Raw genomic sequence first — 25075 nt, forward strand, 5'->3', positions numbered from 1 at the left:
TTGATAATATTCTGTCTCATCTTTATTTTTCATTTCCAAAGTTAATTTCTCCATCTCAGCGCATATCCATATCTTTTTTATTACTTCACTTTCATCAGGAATTTCTTTGTCTTTCCACTTTTGAACAAAGGCCAAACTTGCTGTCATGATCACATGTACCATGTTTCTCACATAATAAGGCCGGGCCTTATTTTTTTTTGACCCCTGAAAAAATGACTAGGCCGTCTTTTCGGGGGTGACTTAATTTCCTCCCCCACCTAGAGCGGCCCATATGCACGTACCTCTCCACGAGGCCATTTCTATCTGCCGATCGAAAGCTTCCTTGAAGACCCAGCTGCTTCAGGCGAGGCATGGCTGCCCCTGTCCCCTCGCCTTTAGGGCAGACTCTTTTCGGTGATGGAAGCTCCCCAAGTGTGCTCAACAGCCACTTCGATCAGCCGGTAGAAGCGGCCTGGGGCGAGCGCACACACACACTCCCCTCGCCGCGAGGCTGCTTCTATCTGCCGATCGAAAGCTTCCTTGAGGACACAGTCCCCAGCTGCTTCGGGGCGAGGCATGCCTATGCATCAGGTTCCCAACTGCAAACTCAATGCAACTGCAAGCTCAATGCAATGTACATATGCTGTTGTCAGAATAAATATCAGAGGACCCCAAGATTCCCGCTGCATTTCTGCTTCCTGAGCCAGCCGCTCTTCTTCATCCCCTCAGATAGCCCTATTCCCCCCGCCCACCTCGATTTCCCACTGCAACCATTTGGATCGCAGGAGGGTCGCTAAAGAAGCTTTTGTCTTCTCCTCTCCCACTCTTTTAAACTTCTCTCTGCAGCCTTGGAAATCCTCTCCTGGGGACTCCATCCCAGCTCCAACCCTGTTTAGTTTCCATCCTAGACAAGCCCCCTCCCAGGTGCGCTCTGGGAATCCAAGGCTTGTTTCCTCCCCCCAATCTCTGACTTGAGCAGAGCAGGCACTGGGGTGGGCAGGGAGGGGGTGGAGTGGAGGGGCTCCTGGGTTTTTGCCTGAGCTGGGTGAAGATCATCCTGGTGGCCCCAAAGGGTGGTCTTTCAGATTGCTTTAATGATTAACAGGACACTTCCCTGAACCCCCAACTCCCTCCAGTGGGGAGGAAGGCGTCTTGCTGGGCACGGGAGAGATGCTGGCTGCATTGCAGGGGAGAAACACTCCCCCCCCAAAAAAGCCCCTTGGGGAAATGTAAATGAATGAATAAACTCAAAGGGTCTTGGGACAACCCCCCACACCAGGTAAAAAGAGAGAGGTGGCGGAAGAGCAGGGACCTTCAGTTTCAGAAACTTGGTTAAGCACAAGCTGCTACTTCTTCCCTTCCTGCCCTCATTTCACATTGCCTTTGATCACAAAACACCTGCGCTTCTTGGCATTTCCCTTCTGCACCTGTTGACTGAGGTTATCATACTCATCTCTCCATTTTCGGACCATACGGAGATGCAACATATTCTCTTTGCAGCAAGCGGTCAGATTCTTACCACAAGAATCCTCCACGATTGCTTTCTTGAATTCCACAGAGTAGCTCTTTCTTTTTAAACTCATCTTCTCTCTAGACCAAAATAAAAATCACTTTAGATCATTAACTCAATTAATCAATTAACCCAAACACATTAAGCCACCTTGGGGTGGTGGCTGGGATTTGGCATGCAGTTGGAGGTGGGATGGAGTCGCCAGGAGAGGATTTCCAAGGCTGCAGAGAGAAGTTTAAAAGAGTGGGAGAGGAGAAGACAAAAGCTTCTTTAGCAACCCTCCTGCGATCCAAATGGTTGCAGTGGGATATCAAGGTGTGGGGGGGATAGGGCTATCTCAGGGGATGAAGAAGAGCGGCTGGCTCAGGAAGCAGAAATGCAGCGGGAATCTTGGGGTCCTCTGATATTTATTCTGACAACAGCATATGTACATTGCATTGAGCTTGCAGTTGCATTGAGTTTGCAGTTGGGAACCTGATGCATAGGCACGCCTCGCCCCGAAGCATCTGGGGACTGTGTCCTCAAGGGAGCTTTCGATCGGCAGGTAGAAGCGGCCTCGCAGCGAGGGGAGTGTGTGTGTGCGCTCACCCCAGGCCGCTCTACCAGCCGATCGAAGTGGCTGTTGAGCACACTCGGGAGCTTCCATCACCGAAAAGAGTCTGCCCTAAAGGCGAGGGGACAAGGGCAGCCACGCCTCGCCCGAAGCAGCTGGGGACTGTGTCCTTTAGGGAGCTTTCGATTGGCAGATAGAAGCGGCCTCATGGCGAGGGGAGTGTGTGTGTGTGCTCACCCCAGGCCGCTTCTACCGGCCGATCGAAGTGGCTGGTGAGCACACTCGGGGAGCTTCCATCACCGAAAAGAGTCTGCCCTAAAGGCGAGGGGACAGGGGCAGCCACGCCGCCCCGAAGCAGCTGGGGACTGTGTCCTTTAGGGAACTTTCGATTGGCAGATAGAAGCGGCCTCATGGCGAGGGAGTGTGTGTGTGTGCTCACCCCAGGCCGCTTCTACCGGCCGATCGAAGTGGCTGGTGAGCACACTCGGGGAGCTTCCATCACCGAAAAGAGTCTGCCCTAAAGGTGAGGGGACAGGGGCAGCCATGCCTCACCCAAAGCAGCTGGGGACTGTCCTCAAGGGAGCTTTCGATCGGCAGATAGAAGCGGCCTCGCGGCAAGGGGAGTGTGTGTGTGCGCTCGCCCCAGGCCGCTTCTACCGGCCAATTGAAGTGACTGGTGACTCTGCCTTCAAGGGAGCTTCTATCAGCTATTAGGGCACTCCTAAAGGCAAGTTTTCTCCCCACTACCCCTGCCCTCCCCCCCTCCCCCAGCCCTTTCCCCCCATTTCTCTTCACCTCGTGTAGTTCTACTTCCTCTTTAATTGCTCTCTTCTTATTACTGGTTTTCTCTGGTCTTTTGTAGGGTTCTATAATTACTTCCTTACTTGAATCTTGTTCCAGTTTCTCCCATCCTACATGTTCTAGGAATTGTGCACTAGCGCTACAGTAAACTCTAGATGTACCCTGTTCCCAGAATCTGTATGATGTATGGTTAGATTCATATCCTACAAAAATCAATCTTTTTGCCCTATGTTGCCCTTTCTTTCTCAGTTGTGTAGGGATATGCACCCATGCTGGGTTTCTGTTTACAATATTGTGTTGCTACACAAACTCTCACTCACAAGCCTGTTATACTGGTTTAGACTGACTGTGCACCTGGGCCCATAACCAGTGTTAGGGATACAACACCCTAGCAGAACGTGCAATGGCAGTCAAGCAGACAGAGAGTGTGTGTGAGATAAAGCGTTGTTGTAGCTTTCACTCAGTAAGACAGATACACTGTGCAATTAAATAGTTTTTATTCCAGCAAGAGTTATAGCATAGTCAAAGCAGTCCATATGTCATACACTAAGCTCAGACAGTCCGAGGGTTATTTAGTTTGCAAAGTCCAGTGTAGAAAAATAGGTCGTTCAACTCACAATCAGTCCAGTGATGTATCTCTTTTGCAGTCAGAGATATGAATCAAAATCAAACCTTCTTTTCTTCTCTCAGCAAACGCACGCAGTAATCACCATCAATCCATCTCTGTCAGCATTCCAGTAAAAGCCGGCGAACAGTGAGCTCTCTTGCTCCCTCTTATGGCGATTTACAACCAAAATACTTGGCTTACAGTTTAAAGTGACACACACATTTAAACTAACAAACATATATTATATTTAGCCAAACTAAGTTAGGTAACCAATGTTATCCCTAACAATTCTCATTGATCTTCCTTGTCTCTAGCCAACCATAAAATTTCTCCCATGTTTTATAATAATCCGAATCTTCCTTATTTTTTTAGTTCTTTTGTTAATTTATACATTTCTGCGCACATTGTGATTTTCTTCAATATTTCCAATTCATTTGGGATGTCTTTATTTTTCCAATTCTGTGCATATGCCAACCTTGCTGCAGTAATTACATGAATCATTAAATACAGAGTTTCTTTATCGTATTTCCCAGTGTTAATTCCCAACAGAAAGAACTCAGCCCTGTATTGTATTTTAATTCCACACATTTCTTCTATCCACTTATGTAGATTTTGCCAATATTTTTGGGCCTCCTTGCAACTCCACCATAAGTGATAGTAAGTTCCTATTTCTTTATTACATTTCCAACATATAGGGGAAAATTTAGAGTTCATTTTTGCCAATTTTGATGGTGGTATAATGCCATCTATAAAATAATTTATACAGATTTTCTTTAAAGGGTATCACTAATGTCATTTTTTAATTTCTATTCCATAGTTTCTTGTGGTGGTCTCTCATGGAAAAATGAGACAAAGGCATGTGTTCTTGGGATGAGAGCCCAGAGCAAATTCCAGTGCTCCCTTTTATTGAGATTTTTGTACATGGTAAACATAGCAAGCATAATCACATTGTGGATTACAATAATTAGATATAGTACAGACTTGTTTACAGTTGTCTGAGCTGCTTGATTGTTTCTAGTGTTTGTTTTCTCAGTGACCTTTAAACAAGCATGTATGTACAAAGTATTAGATTAATCATTTTCCAAACCCAATCCAGAGTTTTATTCCCACAGTTTCTGCCAATCATCTAATTTTATGCTATGACCGAAGTTTTTCATCCACACTACCATCGTTTCTTTTACTTTTTCTTCTAATTTAAATTCTAATAAAATGATATTTTATTAAATCATCTTCTGGTCGGGCCCTAATAATATTTCATCTAATTTTGTCCTAGTTTTACTAATTCCCCATTTTCTCTTATCTTTTAAGTATTTTGGTTGGAATTGCAAGTAGGCCCACCATTCCACCTTGATTCCCTAGTTCTTCAACTCTTGTCTAGTTTGTAGTTCTCCTTTTTCATTTAGTATATTTTCGTAAGTAATGATTTTCCCTTGGTGTAGAAGATATGGGTACATCAGTGCTTCCAGTGTTGGTAGCCAAATAAGAGTTTCTATATACATTTGTCTTTTTGTCTTATTCCAAGTGTTTAAAAGGGTCTGTCTCACTTTATAGTTATACACATAACTATAACCCTTTGACTTCTCCTGCCAGAGGAAGGCATGCCAATCCAACTGTAAGTTGTAACCTTCTAGTATCAGTATTTTATTTCTATGATTAATCCAATCTCATCCAACTTAATATTGCGGCTTATTCTAAATGTTTTTGTAGTGTCCCCATTTATTATTACACTATCCTTTTGGGAGGTGTACTGCTTCTATCATTTTTTTGAATTTTTCTCCCAATTTCATCTCCTTAATTTGTTGAACAATAAATTGCCAATTTAAGTTATCAAACGCTTTTTGGGCATCCAGAAAAAAAGAGCAACTTGTTTCTCTGGATGCTCTTCGTAATATTCCAGTATATTCACTACCGTTCTAATATTATCTCTTATTTGTCGTGACGGCAAAAATCCATTTTGGTCAGAGTATATGATCTCGTTTAATATTTTCTTCATCCTCCCTGCTATGATATTCATAAAGATTTTGTAATCAGCATTCAAAAGTGAAATTGGCCTATAATTTTGAATTTGGTTAATATCAGTACCTTCTTTTAGAATCATAGTGATATATACTTCCCTCCATGATTCGGGTAGTTTAGCTTCCAGCAAAGCCTCCTTGCATACTTCCAATAATAATGGTTCTATTAAATCTCCCATATTCCTATATATTTCCCCTGGTAAGCAGTCTGGCCCCGGCGTGTTATTGTTCATTCATTTTTTGATTGCTTCTTTTACTTCTGTTAATGTTATTTCTCTATTTAGCATAGTTCTCTTTTCTTCCTCTAATGGTGGCATACCTTCCTTTTACAAATACTGGCTTATTGTATCGCTATTTCTTGTCTATAAAGATTCTCAAAATATTTTTGGGCAATCTTCTTTTTCTCTTTGTTATTTTGTAGGTTTCCTGTCTCATCTTGCAGCTGGTGTATTATTCTTTTCTCTTTCTTTTTTTAATTTATAAGCCAGCCATCTCCCTGGCTTATTCGCATATTCAAAAAAGTTTTGCTTAATGAATGTGAGATCTCTTGCATTTTCCTCTTGTTCCAGTAAATTTAATTTGTGTTTAGCTAAAGTCAATGTTTCATTAATTTGTTCATTCCCTGGTTTTATTTGAAGTTATTTTTCTAATTGTCCAATTTCTTCCTGCAGTGTGTTATATTGCCTCCATTTCTCCTTATTCCTCTTTGCCATACAAGCTATTGTTATCCCCTTTGTATATGACTTCATTGTGTCCCATAAGGTTTGTAGTCAGGTGTGTTATTTCTTATTTTTGTCAAAAAATAGGGTCAGCTCTTTTGTAGTCCTTTGTGGCTCTTACATTTGGGCCACCCTGAGAGGAGCCCAGTTTTGCTGTCACTGGTCGGCTAGGTCCTGGTATACTCTTTCTTGCCCCACTGACCTCCTCGCCTTGCCCCTTAAGCTCCTTGAAGCCGGACTCCAGTTCCAAGGTAATTCGATACCAATCACTCAGTTTAGGAGGTATACCACAATACAAACATGCTTGGCATAAGGGGTGGTCTAGGCCAGTCCTGAATTGATGGATCAAAAGTCTCTCTGGCCAGGCTCTCAATTTTCCTGCTAGTCTGCGAAAAGCTACTACGTATTCTTTCACTGGCATTCCATTTTGTCCAAGAGTTGTTATTTCAGCCTCTGCCTTTTGCACTCAGGAGCCATCTGTAAAATGTGAACGTAAAGCCTCCCAAAATAGTCCAATGTCTGCTAATGCTGGGGCCTTATCATCATATAAATTGTCTGCCCAGTCTGCAGCATCACCCTCAAGGCTCTTTTTTTTTTAAAAAAATATAGTTTATTAGTTTTTACAATTAAAACCAACCAACAATACATACACAAATAAACGAAAGAAAAGAAAAGAAAAGAAAGGAAAATTTAGAGAAAAAAGAGAAAAAAAGAGGAAAGTTAAAAGCATTCTTATTTTTACAGTTTGCAAGATCTTTTTTCATAACCTTGATTTATGTCATATACACACATCTGTTCTTTACATATATCGCTATATCATTATTATAGATTAGTACTTTTCTCTTATGCCTTATGCTATATAATTTATCTTTGATCAATCCAATTATACCAACAATTCCAGCTATCATAATATAGTGAAGTGTCTTTGTTTTTTAGCGCCAAAGTCAGTTTATCCATTTCTGCACATTTTGAAATTTTTTCGATAATCATTTCGTCTGATGGAATTTGATGTTGTTTCCAATGTTGAGCGAAGGCTAATCTGGCCGCTGTTAGGATGTGTATTGTTATGTATTTAGTTTTTTTGCAAATTTGTTTATCAAAAATCCCTAACAGGAAGGACTCTGGTTTGTATTCGATCTGCTCTTTTGTAATTTCTTCCAACCAAGTTTTGATTTTCTTCCAGTAATTTTGGGTTTCTGTACAAGACCACCACATATGGGAAAAGGTTCCTTCTTTTTTCCTACACTTCCAGCAATACGGACTCATGTTAGGGTGCATCTTCGCTAACCTCGCAGGGGGGAGGTGCCATCTATAAAACATTTTATAAAGATTTTCCTTGTATGCTACCGATTTGGTGATCTTATTATTTCTGCCCCAAACTTTCTCCCATTCCGCTAATGTAATGCTGCGTCCTACGTTCCTACTCCAAGCGATCATATTTCCTTTTACGATTTCTTCTTCTAATTCTGTTTCTAATAAATAATTATAATTTTTTTTTAATCTGATCCTAATAAAATTTTATCTAATTGTTGAAGTTTATTGTTAATTCCAAATTCTTTCTTGTCTTGTTTGTATCTACTTTGAATCTGAAGGTAAACCCATTGATCAATTTTTTGTCCTTGCTCCTGAAGTTCCTGCCTCGGTTTCAAATTTCCTTGTGGGTCCAATAAGTCTTTGTATTTAATCATTTTAGTAATCTCCAGATTGTTTGGGTGAATCATCGCCTCCATTGTTAAAATCCATATTGGTACTTTTGTATAATGTTTTTTCTGTATTTTCCTCCAATTTGTTAATAGTGAGTCTCTAATTAAATGTCTATGGAAATATTTTTGACTGGTTTTCCCTACATTCCATAAAAAAGCATGCCACCCCCTTTGTAAATTGTGGTCTTCTAGGAATAATATTCTTTTGTTGGTTAAGTTCACCCAATCCTTCAGCCAAACTAACGAGGTGGCCATAGGGTATAACTCCCAGTTTGGAAATGCTAACCTTCCCCTGCTCTTCATATCCTGCATTGCTTTTACATTTATTCTGGGTTTTTTCCCTTGCCAAATAAATTTAAGGGTTATTCTATTAAGTTCTTCAAAAAACTTTTTGTGTAATTTAATTGGGATCGTTTGGAATAGGTACAAAAATTTGGGGAGAATGTTCATTTTAATGGTGGCGATCCGACCTAGTAGTGAAATTTGAAGTTTACCCCATGATTCTAAAACTTTCTTTACCTGATGTATCAATTTATCATAATTATTTTCTTTAAGTGTCTTACAGTGTGGTGTTAGCCAAATTCCTAAATATTTCACTTTCTTTGTCACTTGTATATGCATTGTTTCTTCTAATTCTATTTTCTGTTTTTCTGTTAAATTTTTAGTCATTAATTTGGTTTTTTTCCTATTTATTTTGAGTCCCGCTACTGCTCCAAATTTCTCTAATTCACTCATCAATTTTAGTCCCCTGTCTATTGGTTCTTCGATAAAGAAAATCATATCATCCGCAAATGCTTGCAATTTATATTCCTCTTTCTTAACCGTTAATCCCTTTATATCTGAATTCCGCCTAATTTGCATTAATAATGTCTCTAATGCTAATATGAAGAGCAGGGGAGAGAGTGGGCAGCCCTGTCTCACTCCTTTTTCTATCTTTATTGGGCGAGTATATTCCCCATTTATTATTATATTAGCTTGTTGTGTGTCATAGATGGTTGTTATAATATTTTCAAATTTGGTGCCCAGATTCAAATTATAAATTTTTTGAATTAAAAATTGCCAATTTAGATTATCGAAAGCCTTCTCTGCGTCTAAGAACATGAGTGCTACTTGTTTCTCGGGGTGGGCTTCATAAAATTCTAGTGCGTCTAATACTATTCTTAAATTGTTCTTTATTTGCCTAGTTGGGAGAAATCCATTTTGATCTTCATGTATATACAAGTTTAACATTCTTTTTAATCTGTTTACTATAATAGAAGTGAATATTTTATAATCAGTATTTAAGAGTGAAATCGGCCTATAATTATTTATATATCTGGGATCCGTATCCTCCTTCGGGATCAGCAAAATCAATGCCCCCCTCCATGAGTCCGGCATCCTAGCTGCCAGTAAAACATCATTGAAAACTTCCACCATAAGTGGTCCAATTTGTTCTGCTATTGCCTTGTACAGCTCCCCTGGAATCCCATCTGGGCCCGGGGTTTTGTTATTTTTCTGGTTCTCTTGCTGATTTCAATTCCGATTCAGTAATATCTTTATTTAGTAGTTCTACCATTTCTTCCCCAATTGCCTTATCCTTCACTTCATCTAAATAATTCCTTATTCTATCTTCACTTCTTTTTTGTATAGATCTTCAAAGTATTTATGAGTGATTTCTTTTTTCTGTTCTATTTCCTGGTATATATCTCCCTTACTATCTATTAACTGATATATCAATCTCTTTTCTTTCTTTTTAATTTGTAAGATAGCCATCTTCTTGGCTTGTTGGCATGTTCAAAATAGGTTTGTCTAGTCAAATTCAAATTCATAGTCATTTTCTCTTGTTCAATTAAATTCAGTTTGTGTTTAGCTATACTTATCTGATTTTGCAGTTTTGAATCTTTTGGGGTATTCTGTAGAAGGGTTTCTAGCTCCTTAATTCTTTGTTGTAATTTGTTTTGTTGGGAATATTTTTCCTTGTTTCTCTTGGCATTATAAGAGATTGTTATACCTCTTATTGCCTTCATTGTATCCCAAATATTTTGTTTCGTGGTTTCTCCATTATCGTTTTCTTTTATAAAAAGATTTAATTCCTCCTTTAATTTATTAATGTATTCTTTCTCTCTTATTATTTGAGTATTTAGCATCCATCTTTTCTTTGGTTTTTCCCTGCCCTTCCATATTATCTGAATTGGATTATGGTCTGCCCATTCATTAGGCAAAATTTCCACTTCTTTTGTCTCATTTGCTATTTCCCCATTCATCCATGCCATATCGATCCATGTCCATATTTGGTGGGGATTTGAATAGAATGTAAATTGTTTTTTTTCAGGGTGTAGTCTTCTCCATATATCTGTCAGATTTAACTCTTTCATCATTTCCCTACAGATCTTAGGGAGCTCTCTCTTCCCCTTTTTATTCTTTCCGCCGTTACTGTGGTCTTTTTGATAATCAACAATAGAATTGAAATCTCCTATAATACAAATGTTTCTTTTTTGCAATCCAACCAATTTTTTATGTACGTGTTTAAAAAACTCTTTTTGATCTCCATTTGGGGCGTAAATTACTACTAAAAGAATTGGGATGTCATTAATCCAGATCTGCAAACCCAGAGTCCTTCCTTCCGAATCCGACCATATTAGCTCTGATTTCAAATCCTCTTTCACATATACATTTCACATATGTTATCCCCTTTGTATATGACTTCATTGTGTCCCATAAGGTTTGTAGTCAGGTGTGTTATTTCTTATTTTTGTCAAAAAATAGGGTCAGCTCTTTTGTAATCCTTTGTGGCTCCTACATTTGGGCCCCCCTGAGAGGAGCCCAGTTTTGCTGTCACTGGTAGGCTAGGTCCTGGTATACTCTTTCTTGCCCCACTGACCTCCTCGCCTTGCCCCTTAAGCTCCTTGAAGCCGGACTCCAGTTCCAAGGTAATTCGATACCAATCACTCAGTTTAGGAGGTATACCACAATACAAACATGCTTGGCATAAGGGGTGGTCTAGGCCAGTCCTGAATTGATGGATCAAAAGTCTCTCTGGCCAGGCTCTCAATTTTCCTGCTAGTCTGCGAAAAGCTACTATGTATTCTTTCACTGGCATTCCATTTTGTCTAAGAGTTGTTATTTCAGCCTCTGCCCTTTGCACTCAGGAGCCATCTGTAAAATGTGAACGTAAAGCCTCCCAAAATAGTCCAATGTCTGCTAATGCTGGGGCCTTATCATCATATAAATTGTCTGCCCAGTCTGCAACATCACCCTCAAGGCTCTTAGTGATAGCCACTACCATCGCCCATTGTGACGGGTAATATGCAGCGTAAGTGTCCAGGTAACTGATTGTTTGACTCATAAGCCATGATACTCTGTCAGGATTCCTGTTGAAGGTTGTCTGTAAGGGGAGTGGTACTCAGGGAACAGGGCCCCACTGTCCCTGTGGCGGGCTTGGAGCAAGCCAGAAATTCTGGACAGGCACCCCTCTTCTCTCTCTGGCTCTTTGGGTATCAAGTGGCCTTGCCATGCCACCACCAGGCGTCATTAATTCAGCCAATGAGGAGTCTGGATTGGAGGCTGGTTATAAGCCTTCGTTTGTACATGTAGGAATTCTAGCAATAAACTATAATACTCACAGGATTTGTTGTGAATAGGTACGTTTATTTTCACTCGTTTTCCTTCAAACACGGCAACAACAGATATACCAGATAAAGTCAGCACTGAGATCATTCGTTTCTCAGCGCAATTTATCATGCAGCCCCACCCTATGCAGCTAACTAACATCCGCCCTCCCCATTAGTCCTACACACCTCCACCCCGCAACTCTAAATGCAACTAATTACCAAACAGAATGTGGTTTCAATTCCCAGGTTGTGCCGCAACTTCCCCAATGATTGTTTGTTTCGGGTAATGAGGGGAGTTGGAGTAATAAATCTTCTCCCACCCCATCTTGTTTGCATGTTCATGCTGATATGAGATAAGTCGAACTGGGATGGGATCTTCAAAAGTAAGTGACGTTTTCCGATCAAGTTGATACATTGTAAACGGCAGGATTGGACTTTCTTTCCCCAATCAAGATAATGTGTCGGGATTCACTTCAGGAGATAAACCAGTCAACTCTTTGAAGCCTGACACTGGTTCTTTTACCCAGTCCCTTAGCATCAATTGAAAACCCCCTTTCCATTCCCTTGTGGTCCCGGTGAGTGCTAATGCTGGTCTCTCCGAACTGTTCCCTCATGATGTCTAAAGTGCTGCTTTTTTGCACGGGTGGAATAACTCCCCTCAGTGTCCTCTTCCACCCACCTATGCTCCCTTCACACCTGGTCGAAGGAGGCTATGCCAACAGAGGGCTATGGAAGTGCCCTTCTAATATGCCTTGCTTCTTCTTCGGGGGCCCTAGTTGGCTGAGCCGTCCCGAAGGATCTGCCTTAGTTACCTTCTGGAATGCCTCCGGCTTAGTCCTTCAGTCCAACATCCAACTCAACCACAGTCTTATACCTCTCTGTTAGTCGTTGAGGCACTCCCCTATATAGGCATGCCTGCTTTAAACTACAGTCTAACCCAGCACGGAACTCACGGATTAATAGGCATTCAGGCCAAGACCTTAATTTCCCAGCTAACTGCCGGAATTCCCGCACATATTCAATTGTAGGCTGCCCGTCCTGCTGCAATGCCACGATTGCCTGTTTGGTGTATTTGAGACCTGTCCTCAAATTGATTGCATAGCGAATCCAACAATAGGCTCACATCTACCAGTTCTCTAGTACATTCACTGTGGAATTCTGCCACCCAATCTGCTGCATCCTCAGTCAAGACCTGTTATAGCTACCACAATAGGCCATTGTGACAGGTAGCAGGAGGCATACAATTCTAAGTGGTTGACCACTTGACTGAGAAATAGTGCTATACAGTCTGGGTTGCCATCAAATGTGGTTTGCAATGGTGGCGGATTCCACACCATGTGTTGTGGCCACTGGCCTGACATCCCCTGTTGGCCCTAGGAACTCTCATGCAGTCTGTGTTGAGGTGGTGAATTCCCTCGTATCAAACTAGACGTCATGTGCTTGGTACCTCCCATCCTGAGTTCTGATGGTCCCACCGCATCAGCTAATGATGAGTCAAACCCAGGTGTAATTTCACTCCCAGTTCTTCTACTGTTGCGTTCCCTTTCTTCTCGGGAGTGAGCTGAAATAAGAAGTGTCATCTGTTCAGGCCCCTGAACCACCCCCTATACTTTTGGGGCTAGGATCCCATATACTTAAGTTCATTCAAAGGACTTCTATAGTACTAGCTCCTAAGCTGGAGGTGGAGGTACTCCAAGCATCCTCTTCTGCTATCCTCCATTCCCTCCACTTCTCAAATACTCCAGCATTTAGAGGAACAAAAGTAGGGGGCTTCCCACGAATGCCTCTTCCCCCCCCAACTCCTCCTGGAGCTCCAAATCATTTTTTCGTTCCTCCCTTATCTTGGGCCAGGTGGTTTTTTGTGCCTCACCCTCAGTCTTGCCCTTAGCGTCTCTTCGTATCTTGGGTGTTAGGTCTCCCCTTTAATTTCAGGTGAGCAAAACAAAATTCAGCCCTTTCAGAATTAACTCAAATCAAAAACAAGCCCCCACAAGAAACGGCTGGAGTAATTCCAAAACACAGCAATAAATCCACACTCTGTCCGGCAATCCTGGCGTGGCAGTAATTCACAAGCCTCAGAGAGTTTGCTGCATGTCTTCACTCCATTTAATCACTTTGCTTCTGGCGAATTCCACCAGCCCAGCCGTGTCCTTTTATCCACTTATGGAGCATGTTAATTTCCCTAATTAGTTACTGGCTCGACGCCTCCTTTCTAACTGAGATTGGCGTCTCAGCCTCCTTCTATTTCTGACGTCAAGCCATAAGTTCTCCAAGTTGTCTTCTCCACTGGAAAACTCTCGCATGCCTTCCTTGTTAGCCATTCCCGGCTGCTGCTCAGATAAAGAACCAGAGGAGGTCGAAGGTCCTGACAACTCTAATAAATCAGGTTTATCTCCCCTTGTTACATCCATCTCCTCATCCTGGCTACTATCCAAGTCACTAAGCAATGCCAGCTCATATTGTGCTGCCATATCCTCGTCGCTCGAACTCATATCTGCCACAGGAGCAGATTCCAAACCTGGAGTCACAACACTTGGGTATGGTAACCCTTTGTACATCCCTGAGAACATCTTCAGTATCACCAACAGATGGCGGGTCTCTGCTTCTGGCACCATCAAGAGAACCATGCACACTGTCATCCCCTGGAGAGACCTTTTCCTCATCCACCCCAGACTCAAACAGCAATGCAGCATCCATGGCCATACCTTCAGCCATCACCCCTCAATGCATCAATAAGAACAGTCAGAGTGGGGACTTTAGGGAACAGACAGGAGCGTAAAAGAAGTCAAAGGTGAACTGACTTTCCTCTCAGCTGTTCTTCCGGACCTTGGGCAAGGCTGAAATAAAGCACTCATGATATCCACAAAGATGAGACTTTATTCTTTCATCCACTTCTTCGGCTCAGGCAAAAATGAGCAAGTTAAATTAAAGTCAGCTCTGGCGCTTGTTGCAGCCAAAGCTGTATTTATACACACTTTAACAATATAATTAGTGTAGCCACCATCCGGTAGCTACCGCTCAATATCCGGCAGTTCTGTGGAACCGTATATACTGTGGATTCGGCTGTTCCGTGCCCACCCACACCCCTTGTATATTCGTGACACCCCAAAACACCACCACTCTCGAGCCCAATTACATCCATTCCCCCCAGATCCATTAACGGAACGTCCAGCCGCCAGTGTATCCACCACGTTGCTAATTGCTAATTGCCACTGACAGCGCCTGACAGAAAGGCGTCTGATGTCATCAGTTGCTCCAGGCCGTTCGTCAGCAACCAGCACTCATCATCTTGTCAGCGACTCTGAGTCCACAACTTGCTCGCCATTATCTAGATTCCACGCCGGGCGCCACGGCAGATAAACGGTCAGCACAGGATTGGATGTTGGCGTCACAGCTCCAGGCAAGCCGGTGAGGATGTGACACTATTACCTGTAAACACAATTTATTTACCATTGCTTGGGTTATAAGACATCGGGTACACCCAGAATCAATTAGTGCCCCCAACTCAGTCCCATGATGAGTGCATATATTCCATAGTGTAACAGTAATTATGAATGGATGAATAGGCATACTTACCATTGGGTCATCTGTACTTGCACCTTCTATCTCGTATTCGATCCTCTCAGCCACCGGACATTCTATTCTTTCTTCCAAATCTCCTCTGGTGGGACCTTTAGTCGCTAACCTTGACCATTCTGGAATGGACCCAATCTTCGATTTTGATTTATTAATAATGTATAACGGCAAATCCTGAGATAAATATGGTACTGACAATGGGGGTATTGGACAATTTATAGCTCTTTGTCCTGATTGGTTACAATGGAAATATTCCTCCCTGACTTTGGAATGGAGGTAACCCACTTGGCTCTGACCTCACTGTTCTCCAGGTTTCCGCAATACTGAAGATGTTTTCTTTTCGGATGTAGTCTTCGTAAACCAGCACATTGATGCCATTCTTGAATGGATTTTGGTATACCCCTATACAAACAGGCCTGGCTTAATTTGGGATCTAACCCATCTCAAATTACATGAATCAACAATCGTTCAGGAAACAACAGTACTTTACCAGCCAGACATTGGAAGTCCTGGACATACTTGCGAACTGGTCTACCAGACTGCTTTATAATCAACAACTCATCCTCTGCCTGCTGTTCAGTAGACCGATCCTCAAATCATGCCCTTAGAGCTGACAGAAATAGTCCAATATCACTTAATTCATGTGATCGTTGTTGATGCAAATCCACTGCCCAATAATTGGCCTCCCCCTCCAAGACGTTCGTAACAGCAACCACCATTGACCAATTTGAGGGATAACATTGTCCATACAAATCAAAATGATTAATGATCTGGCTCAAAAATACAGTTACCCTGTAAGCCTTGCCATTAAACATTACATTAAATGGAGGGGGACCCCACCTCCCTGGCACCGGGCCTTCCCAGGGTGGTATTGGTTGTCGTTCACTTTGCTCCACTCCTAAAGACATCATATATTGGTGTTGCTGCAGTTTATTTTCTGATGAATGTTCCAGTTCCCAGTCCTGCATATCAGGCAACCTTTGCTGTCTGTCATATTGAGGCATGGTTTATATCTACTTGGTTTATATCTTGATGATGAATGCTCCAGACCCCTTCCAGTATCTCTCTCCTGAGTTTTCATGGGACTAGAACTGTACAATGGGTCACTACTCGTAATGTACCCATATTTTGAATGTATGTCCTCCTTACTTGGTAGATCCTTTAAGGTTATATCACCAAACTGCATCATTAACAAATCCAATGTCTCACTCCCAGGTACAGTGCATTGGCTGTCCTCCATTCCAGGCCATCTTCTTACCTGCCACTTAGGGGGATATTGTTTCTCCTCTCCAGATTTTTCATCCCCCTTCTTTTTACTAGGTTTGCTTAACCTAATTTCCTTCATATAACTAGATGTTTTGGGTCATACTACTAAGGGAGCAGGACTTGGCCATAACTGCCCTTCATTATCTTTGTCCTCCTTCTCCAAGTGGCCTTTACTTGCTTCCTCTTTTGCTTCATCAGCTGCTTCTCCCACTGATAAACTAGGCTCCATTCCTTCAGCCATACTCCCAACTCTAACACTTCACTTCACAATCTCAGCAAATGTAAGAAAAATAAACAGTAGGGCAATGCTGACTTTCTGTCACAGCCTGTCAGGTTCTGGATACACTTTGCATAAATCACATTACTCACATGCAGTGAAACATGATGATAATGTTTAATGTAGGATCTCCAGATGACATTCAACAGTAACAGTAACAATGATCTGATCAAAGTCAGCATTGAGAGCAACCACCATGCTCTGTAATTATGCCCATGTGCCTCCACCCCATGCCTAAACTCTTTAGCCCATCCCCAACCCCCCGCCCTTCAGCTCTGCCTTAAAGCGATACACAAAACCCTTGTCCTGAACTGCCCACAGCAGCCGGTGCAGCCTTAACCCATCACCCCTCCCATCAGGTGACAGGATGGAATGCTGTGGCCAAACAAACAGTCAACACGTCATCGCCCCTCCATACAGCAAAACCCCATCATGAATACAAAATGCAGCAGCTGCATGCACAGCTAAAATGCTGCTGCCACCCCATGCCAGGAAGGAGCAGAATGTGAGCCGGAGTGGAATGTGAGCTGGAACAGAGTGCTGCCAGGAAGGAACAGAGCACTGAGCCACCAAGACATTGTCGGGATGGGAAAGCAGCCTGGACACAGATGTGAGCCTTAGATGTGAGCTCACAGATGTGAGCCTTAGATGAGAAATGTTCCTTCAATTTCTTTCTGAGTGAAGCTTGTTGTATTTCTTTACTCTTTCCTGATGATTCAATTTAAAAATTCTTCCACTTCTTAGCTCCGTGGACACTTTTCTTTGGTCAAAATTTCAAATCTTCTGCAATGCTTGCAACCTAATTTTGGGGGGGAAACTTCCAGTCCATCATATTTTGCCCTAAAATTATTGTACTGCTGCAGTGTCCAGCAGTCAGGAAGGTTTCTTTCAATGTCTGATTCAGTTCTTCCAGTACCTGATGATGTGCTGGCTCTGCTTTCCTCTGGTCGTGGTGTGGATGATGTGCTGGTTCTACATTCCTCTGGTCATGGTGTGGATGATGTGTTGGCTCTGCTTTCCTCTGGTCATAGTGTGGATGATGTGCTGGCTCTACATTCCTCTGGTCATGTTGTGGATGATGTGCTGGCTCTACATTCCACTGGTCATGGTGTGGATGATGTGTTGGTTCTGCTTTCCTCTGGTCATGGTATGGATGATGTGCTGGCTCTACATTCCTCTGGTCGTGGTATGGATGATGTGCTGGCACTGCTTTCTTCAGACTCCAATGGTTGTGGTTGTGACTCTTTTGGATCTCCTTTTCTTTTCTTGCTGAAGAAAACAGACAAACTCATTTGCCTTTTCATCTTGGTAATATACTGCAAAAAAAATTCAACAATGTAGTGGTTTGGACTCGATTATTGTTGTAAGTTAAGTGGTGAAGGCAGTGGCAAGCAAAGAAAGCAGGCGAGGAACGGAGATCAGTAATATTCAGTCCCTGACACTATAGCTAGTTAGTGTTTAAAAAATGTTATAGAAAAGGAACAAGTTTCACCAGACAAGACTGAATCAGAACTGAAAGTGGATTTGAAAATGAGTCTATAAAAAAGATGTTGCACTGTGTTTATGAAGAAATGGCTGATATTTTCATAATTACAATTCATTAATTGAAAAAGAAACACTTAAATGGAAATACTATTAACAAACCAAAGGAATTTGTTATTTTGTGCCAGTAGTGGCACAAAAATCTTTCCTAACCAAGACTACGTACCTGGGCCAACAGTCTCTAATAGAATGCTCTCTCTATAGCAGAGCCAGGGGAAGCCATGTTTGGTCACCTAACCTTTTTAGAATGCAGCTTAATGAATGAAGCTTTTTACAGCCTTATGCAAATATATATAGTACAAAAAAAGAAAGAAAATAGTACAAAATCATCTAAGAAATTAGATTAAGAATGGAATCGATAGGCACATTCACAGAGCAATACTGATTTTTTTTCTGAAATTTATTCCTTAGTTTAAAAACTGGAATATATGAATTAGGTTCAGTATTGTGCTCTGCTAGTACTCAAACAGGTATTCAAGATTGTGTCAAGGTTAGCAAAATGGTAATGTTAAATTCTGGGCATGGGTGCAAGTAATTGAGACGAGTCAGTGACTTAGTGAACTTCAACTCTTTATTAAGAATGAGAACAAGAGAGAGCAAACTCTTGGACAGCAGTAGCCCTTTTATAGAGCTAGCTAATGACCTGTGTCCACATGCTTAACTTTTGCCCAATGAAAAGATGTTAACTAATAGCCAATCAGGTTGCTCTGTGATGACCAATCCCAGTTCGCTATTCGTGGCCAATCCAAAGTGCCAGTGGAAATACTATTAACAAACCAAAGGAATTTGTTATTTTGTGCCAGTAGTGGCACAAAAATCTTTCCTAACCAAGACTACGTACCTGGGCCAACAGTCTCTAATATTGTTTGGTCACCTAACCTTTTTAGAATGCAGCTTAATGAATGAAGCTTTTTACAGCCTTATGCAAATATATATAGTACAAAAAAAGAAAGAAAATAGTACAAAATCATCTAAGAAATTAGATTAAGAATGGAATCGATAGGCACATTCACAGAGCCTACTGATTTTTTTTCTGAAATTTATTCCTAGTTTAAAAACTGGAATATATGAATAGGTTCATGTTATTCAAGATAAGTTAGCAAAATGGTAATGTTATTCTGGGCATGGGTGCAAGTAATTGGAGACGAGTCAGTGACTTAGTGAACTTCAACTCTTTATTAAGAATCAGAACAAGAGAGAGCAAACTCTTGGACAGCAGTAGCCCTTTTATAGAGCTAGCTAATGACCTGTGTCCACATGCTTAACTTTTGCCCAATGAAAAGATGTTAACTAATAGCCAATCAGGTTGCTCTGTGATGACCAATCCCAGTTCGCTATTCGTGGGCCAATCCAAAGTGCAGGATTTCAAGCCTGCTTAACATAATGTTAATAAGTTTTATTAAATGGTTTTTTGTTAGTTCATAACACCCCTCCTCCCTAGGTTCTGTTTGAGGGGTGCGGTAACATATTCGTGTAGATATGCAGGTCGTTTCACCTGCCTGTTTGATTTTCGCAGTTCCACCGGTTTTTGTCTGCAGTCCGATTCCGGTGGAACGCTATTAAGGGTTTCTGGCGCGGCTAGTTCCGTTTCTGCGCGGGGGGACTCGGCGCGGCTCTCGTTGTTGTTATCCCAGTCTCCTAGGCTTGCTTCCGGGTCCCGTGGGCTTGCCTCCCTCGTGCTATTTCTGGGCGGAGATAACACCCCGTTCCCTGATTCTTCTTCAGGTTGCGCGTTTCGTTTGTTAGGTTGCTGGGTCCCCGTGATTATGTCATCATCTAGCCCGTTTTCGGCCTCCTCGATATCTCCTCCCCCCCTTAGTTTGTGAATTATGGAAGTCACGGGAGGTGGGTGCCATTCTGGATCGGAGTTGATCTATGTGGCGTTTCCAAAATCTCCCGTCATTAGTCTGTAGGCGGTAGGATCTGGGGCCGGTGGGTTGGGTAATAGTTGCAGGGACCCATAACAGGTCGGCGGAAAAGTTTTTAGCAAACACCAAGTTGCCTACCTTGAATTCGTGGCACTTCCCGCTGGATCCACAGGTTTTTTCTGGTGAATAAGAGGGATGGAGGCGGTCGAGGTGAGAGCGAAGTCTCCGCCCCATTAGCAGTTCGGCAGGCGTCTTATTCGTGATGCTGTATGGGGTGATGTGTTGGAGCAGGAGTATTCGGTTGAGCTTGTCGTCGATGTCCCCATAGTCCATTTTATGTAGGGTTTTCTTGACGAACTGTACCATTCGCTCCACCCTTCCATTAGCCGCAGGGTGCGCTGGCGAGGTGAGCGTGTGGCGGATGCCCCGGTCCGCTAGATACTGTTCAAAAGCTAGGGCCGTGAACTGGGGCCCGTTATCAGAAACTAAAACGTCTGGTAACCCATGCGTTGCGAATAATTTATTCAGTTTATTAATGACTGAGTCTGTAGTGGTTGTCTTCAGCTTTTGGATTTCCAGCCAGTTTGAATAGGCGTCAACTGTTAATAAAAACGTGGGTCCTTTGGTGGGTCCCGCAAAATCAACGTGGATACGGGACCACGGACCTCGAGGGGTTTCCCATTCGGTTGGCGTCGCTTTAGGTGGGGCGTTGCTAACGTCCTGGCACTTCTGGCACGTGGTTACCCAGGCTGCAATCTGTTTATCAATGCCCGGCCACCATGCGTAGCTTCATGCGAGTGCCTTCATGCGCACGATGCCCGGATGTCCCTCGTGTAATACTTTCAAAACAGTCTGTTGTAGCCTCTCTAGGATGACTACTCTATCCCCCCAGAGAACGCAACCTCTCTGGGAGAAAAGCTCTGTCTGCCGATTCTTGAATGGTGCGAAATCGTCGTGGATTTGGTCGGCTGGCCATCCTCGTTCGACCCAGCTGAGGACTTGTGCTAGGACAGGATCCCGTTTTGTCTCGATCGCGATGTCTCTCGCTGTTAGTGGCGGCAAGTGCAGCATCTCGATTTTTAGTGTCGTGAGGGTCGGAGCTGGGTCGTCGACGGCTTCCGGAAGTGGAGAACGACTCAATGCATCAGCGTGGGGAATGGCTTTCCCCGGGCAGGCAGCTAGGAACTCAGACCATCGAGTCATTCTTGGTGATAATATATAGGGGGTTGGCTTGTCTCCCGCTATAATACCAAGCAATGGTTTGTGATCTGTAACTATCGTAAATGCTTGTCCATACACGTACTCGTGAAAACGTTTCACAGCAGACACAACAGCAAGGGCCTCCTTATCGAGTTGGCTATAGTTCCTTTCAGCCTTCAATAATGTTCGTGAGAAAAACGCAATAGGTGCCTCGTTTCCGTTTGGGAGTACATGGCTTAAGATTGCTCCCACTCCAAACGGTGAAGCGTCGCAAGTAATAGTTAAAGGTAAAGTCTCGTTGTACTGCATCAAAACAGCGTCGGAGGTTAGCAAGTCTTTCACTTGTTGGAAGGCGTGTTCCTCTCGACGTCCCCAGACCCAGGTAGCTCTTTTATCAAGAAGTCTGTGTAAGGGCTCTGCTACAGTCGCCTAGTCCGTCTGAGAAAATGTCCTGGAATTCTTGGACGAGCGACTCCTCCCAGTCATTGCTTTCAGCTCAATGGACGCCGGCTACCATGATCCCGAGCGGGGCGAACCATTGTAGGCCTAATAAGCTAGGCCAATCACGATCGACGACAGTCAGTGGTAGTGATGCGATACGGTTCTTGAATGAGACTTGGACTTGGCTGGAACCGACGACCGGGATTCTGTTGCCTTGGTAGTCCTTGAGTATGATCCTCTGGGGGCTGAGGTCCTGTCGACGGATGGCCGGGATTAGTTGCTTGAAAGTTTTCCAGGAAACCATTGAGAGGGACGACCCCGAGTCGACTTCCATCACGCAAGGTTGGTTCTCGATGGCGACCTTCACTCGGATCTTCCTTGCGTCTAAGGATGTAGCATGGCCGATGGTAATGGTTTGGTGTGCTTCTTCCTGTTTCGAGGAAGAGGCAGGTGCTTTATTTCTGTAGGAGTGGTTGTTCCATTGGTGGTTCGGGTGGTTCCGATTCGCAGTTTTGAATCCTGAAGACTGGCTGCAGTTATTCTCCCTGCGCTTGGGACTGGACCCTCGCTTGCTTCTGCAGACCTTTGCAATGTGTCCTCTTTTTCCACAGGAACGGCAGAGTGCGTCGAGGAATTTGCACTCGGATCGTGGGTGGTTTGCCCCACAACCCGCGCATTGTCGCGGGAATCGTTGGGTTTGTTGGTCTCGTTCGGACCGGAGTTGGTTGACCTCTTCCTCATCACTTTCTGATGGGGATTCCAGGTCTTCATGATGCGCCGTTGTTGAGTGCCTCTCGGGGCGAGGCGAGGTGTCATTCGCGAGTTGACGGAGCGGTGCGTTGTTGCGGCGCATTCGAGCGGCCAACTTCCTGGTTGCTTCTGCTGCAGTAGTGTCTGCGATGGCATCAGCAAGATCGATGTCCCCTTTTGCCATGATCTTGCTTTGCACCGTCTGGTCATCTAATCCCAGAACTATGCGGTCTCGCAAAGCTTCTTCGAGGTTGGAAAACCCACAGAGGCCTCCCAAATTCGGAGATCAACGATGTAGTCTGCGAGACTTTCGCTTTTCGTTGGTCCCTCTGGTAAAATTCATGTCTTCGAACAAGTGTGGGCACCGCGGGTGCATAGTGGGCCTTTAGGAGGGGAGCAAGGGCGTCCCAGTCCATTGATTTTACTTCAGCCGGTTTTGCGAGTGATTTTGCCATTTTAAATACGGCCAGCCCGCAATGGGTCAGGAATATTGCTCGTTTCTTGCCGGTTGTTGCGTCCTTTAAGTTATTGGTCTCCAAAAACATTTGGAACCGATCCATATATGAGTCCCAGTCTTCGTTTGCCGGGTCGAATGGAGCGGGTGGTATAGCACCGCTGGCCATGTTGCCGTCGTTGGTGTGTGTTCAGCCACGTGCTCTGCTTGGCGCTCTTTAGTGTTCAGTCAGCTCTATCGTCTCTTGCATCCCATCCTCGTCGCCAGTGTTATATTCTGGGCATGGGTGCAAGTAATTGAGACGAGTCAGTGACTTAGTGAACTTCAACTCTTTATTAAGAATCAGAACAAGAGAGAGCAAACTCTTGGACAGCAGTAGCCCTTTTATAGAGCTAGCTACTGACCTGTTAACCAATGACCTGTGTCCACATGCTTAACTTTTGCCCAATGAAAAGATGTTAACTAATAGCCAATCAGGTTGCTCCGTGATGACCAATCCCAGTTCTCTATTCGTGGGCCAATCCAAAGTGCAGGATTTCAAGCCTGCTTAACATAATGTTAATAAGTTTTATTAAATGGTTTTTTGTTAGTTCATAACAGGTAAGGCAACATATAGATTTAAATTTTGAAACCAGAAATATTTTTGTTGGTACCCACATAAATAAAGGGAGTGCAATACATATTTAATTTTATATGTGTTAACAGCAGCTAGAATTATGTTTGCACAACAGTGGAAAAACGAAGAGATCCCTATAGATGAAAATGAAATTAACAAATTACAATGTGCAGAAATGGATAGAGATAAGAGGTAGAAATTAGGCAGAGAATGATCTTTGCTATGTATGAATTAAATACAGAAGGTTGATAATTATAAACATGTTGATATAATTAACAAAATTAGAAATAAGCCAATACAAAAAAATTTACATAATTTTTTGTTACACTGCTGTTACATATTGTTACTTATGTTTCTGCTTTTGCTTTATGCTGAAAATCTACTAGATACTGTATCTGAAAACCTGCATGCATACATAAATGAAATTTTTTTGTTATACTGCTGTTATTGTTACATATTGATACGTATGTTTCTGCTTTTGCTTTTTTCTAATAGCTAAAAGCAAAGGAGAAACAAGTATCAACATTTAACAATAGTAAAATAATTTTTATTTATTTATTTATTTATTTAGTATCTGTTTTGTTTTTATGATTAATAAAAACCAAAACAGATACTAAAAAAATAAATAAATACATAAAGAAATTTTTAAAAAGCAACTTACCAAAAATTAGGCAGGCAACTTGGATAGCCAGCTACATCAGGGTCCTCCTCAGTCTTCTTCGAGCTTGCTGTGGTGAGGAGAGCTGGGCAGCTGGCCTAGGAGTCAGCACTAAACCAGGGCTGGCAGTGGTGGCAGGAGAAGATAGGTGACTGGCAGGGCTTGCTGCCTTTGCCTCCTCACTCACCAGTAGGTGGTGGAAGGCAAGGCAGCAACAATGGTGCGGTAGGCCACGAGCAGTAGAAGATGGTGCTGGCCTAGCAAAGATGGCGGCTGGCCAAAGATGGCAGCTACCTGCTGGGCGAGGCTGGTAGTGAGGGCGGCTGGGGCGGCTCAGGAGTCGGCCCTTGACTGGGGCTGGCGACAGGAGGAGGTAAGTGACTGGCTGGGCTTGCTGCCTTTGCCTTCTCACTCACCAATAGGTGGTGGAAGGCAAGGCAGCAACAATGGTGCAGTGGGCCACGGGCAGTAGAAGATGGTGCTGGCCTAGCAAAGATGGCGGCTGGCCAAAGATGGCGGCTACCTGCTGGGCGAGGCTGGTAGTGAGGGCGGCTGGGGCAGCCCAGGAGTCGGCCCTCAACTGGGGCTGGCGACAGGAGGAGGTAGGCGACTGGCTGGGCTTGCTGCCTTTGCCTCCTCACTCACCAATTGGTGGTGGAAGGCAAGGCAGCAACAGTGGAGGGCCGCGAGGTGAGGGAAGATGGTGGCGGGCAAGGCAGGCAGCGTCAGGAAGGGCAGCTTGGTAGCCCGGGAGTCAGAAATTGACTAGGGCTGGCGGTGGCAGGTAGGTGACCAGGTTTTGCTTGTAGGTCTCCCTCACCAATCCACGTCTTTGGTAACGGCAGCCAAGGAACGCAGTCTGGGCAAAGCAGGCAGTCTGGGCAAGGCAGGGCCTGGGAGGCAGGCCAGGCAAGGCAGGGCCTGGGAGGTAGACTGGGCAAGGCAGGGCC

Source organism: Notechis scutatus, chromosome 1, assembly GCF_049901735.1.
Source record: "Notechis scutatus isolate UNSWTSFEM ecotype Mainland chromosome 1, rNotScu1.2, whole genome shotgun sequence".
Taxonomy (NCBI): Eukaryota; Metazoa; Chordata; class Lepidosauria; order Squamata; family Elapidae; genus Notechis; species Notechis scutatus.